The 2,500-nt window shown below is 35.1% G+C and overlaps 1 protein-coding gene across 2 annotated transcripts in view; it reads left to right on the plus strand.

The window, feature by feature from the left end:
• Positions 1–2,500, plus strand: part of LOC118768312 — a 37,204-nt gene that overhangs the window by 18,498 nt on the left and 16,206 nt on the right. The gene's annotated exons all lie outside the window — the stretch shown is intronic.

The following is a 2,500-nucleotide window of genomic DNA, read 5'->3' on the forward strand; positions in this document are numbered from 1 at the left end:
GGAAGGGCATCAAGCTGTAGAAACACTGCAAGATCAGACTGGAGCCTGGTGCAGCCTCCTGGCTTCCCAGATCCCCGGTCGAACTGTCGAACCCATGATAGCATGGAAACCGGACGTTAAACGATGATGATGATGATTACTTTGTTGAATGTGATTCTTGTATATTCACATTGTTTTTAATTAATTATGCATTATCTCATAGCTTTCATCATCATCATCATCATCGTTTAACGTCCACTTTCCATGCCAGCATGGGTTGGACGATTTTGACTGAGGCCCTTGGTTTGGTGATAAAAGGCTTTCATTTTAAGGTGATCCAAGTTAAAACCTTCCTTCAAGGTTTTATGTAAATTTATGGGCCAAACAACTTAATAATCTCTCTTTACTCTTTTACTTGTTTCAGTCATTTGAGTGTGCCCATACTGGAGCACTGCCATTAGTCGAGCAAATCAGCCCCAGGACTTATTCTTTGTAAGCCTAGTACTTATTCTATCGGTCTCTATTGCCGAACCGCTAAGTTACGGGGACGTAAACACACCAGCATCGGTTGTCAAGCAATGATGAGGGGACAAACATAGACACACAAACATACACACACACACGTATATATATATATATATATATTTTAATTGATTTGCTTTTCGCGGGAAGGAAGTTTTCTTCGAAGTATACGTCTCGCTTTTATCCTTCGAAACGTTTAGTAGATGAAACCTTAGCGACTGAAGAAGGGGATTTTTCGTTGTGCTTATTGTCCTGTATCTCTCCTTTTTTTTTGCTTGTCTTGTTCCTTGGTTTGTGTCTATGTGTTTCGTCTCTCTATGTGTTCGACGTCTTTTTGGTGTCCTGTACACATATATGCGTGTATATGTACATGTAGAGGTATGTACGTACATATATGTTTATATATATGCATATGTTCTATTTTATTAACATATATATATATATATATATATATATATATACGACGGGCTTCTTTCAGTTTCCATCTACCAAATCCACTCACAAGGCTTTGGTCAGCCCGAGGCTATAATAGAAGACACTTGCCCAAGATTCCACGCAGTGGGACTGAACCCGGAACCATGTGGTTCGTAAGCAAGCTACTTACCACACAGCCACTCCTACACCTGTTAATATTGTTAATGTTTGGACAATAATTAAACATAAAATTCTGATGGAAGATTTTAATTTAGACCGCTTTAAGACAGCTTCTTTCACAGAACTAGAAATGGTCTTGAGTGGATAGGTATCAAAAGGGCTTAAAATTACCCCACCGTTATAAGATACTCCCCATAAATGTAATAACAATAATATTTGTACAACTTCACATGACTGTCTTGTTGGAACACTGAATGATGTGTTATCATCCTTGAGAGATCCTTTAATAGAGGCACTCAAACGCAGTATTTGGTGTTCTCACTAGACATCCATATTAACCCTTTCGTTACCAACCCGGCTGAAACCGGCCCAGGCTCTTTAGTATAAATGTCTTGTTTTCATAATTTCTGAATTAAAATCTTCCACCAAACCTTAGTCACAATTAATGTTCCTAACACTAGCTTAATGATAACTAAATTATTTTACTAAATTCTTTATTATATTTAAAGTAATTGAAAGAAACACAGAGCATCTCAACAGAAATATGGTAACAAAAGGGTTAATAAATGATCAATTTAACCCTTTTGATACTAACCCGGCTGAAACTGGCTCTGGCTCTGTAGTACAAATGTCTTGTTTTCATAAGTTTTGAATTAAATTCTTCCACCAAACCTTAGTCACAATTTATGTTCCTAACACTAGCTTAATGATAACTAGGTTATTTTACTAAATTCTTTGTTATATTTAACCGTTTCGTTACCAACCCGGCTGAAACCAGCTCTGGCTCTGTAGTACAAATGTCTTGCTTTTTTTAATTAAAATCTTACACCAAACCTTAGTCACAATTTATGTTCCTAACACTAGCCGAATGATAACTAAGTTATTTTACTAAATTCTTTGTGATATTTAAAGTAATTGAAAGAAACACAGAGCATCTCAAAATAAATACAGTAACGAAAGGGTTAATGATAACGATGTTATTTTACTAAATTATTTGTTATATTTGAAATAATTGGAAGAAACACAGAGCATTTCAAAATAAATATGGTAATGAAAGGGTTAAGTCAGATATGAAGATTACTTTTTAGTACTAATACTGCTCTGTCTTAAATAATTAATATATAAAAGTGAAGTTGTGTGTCTGTCTCCTACGATTTAGATTCCTAACTACTCCCACATTTTGCGGTGCAGTTTAACCAAAACCGGTTATCTTATAGTCGTGATTCATATTGAGCCCTTCTGGGTATTAGCGCGCGTCTACGATGAGTCTACAATTTAAAAAAATTTACCATAATAATTTTTTTCCATTTTAATGCATTTTTTTCGCTATTATATAAGGGAAGTAACTCTCTAAAAATGTCTACAATGAGTCAACGATTTTTAAAAGAATTTACCATTATTTTTT

Source organism: Octopus sinensis, linkage group LG28 (assembly GCF_006345805.1).
Source record: "Octopus sinensis linkage group LG28, ASM634580v1, whole genome shotgun sequence".
Taxonomy (NCBI): Eukaryota; Metazoa; Mollusca; class Cephalopoda; order Octopoda; family Octopodidae; genus Octopus; species Octopus sinensis.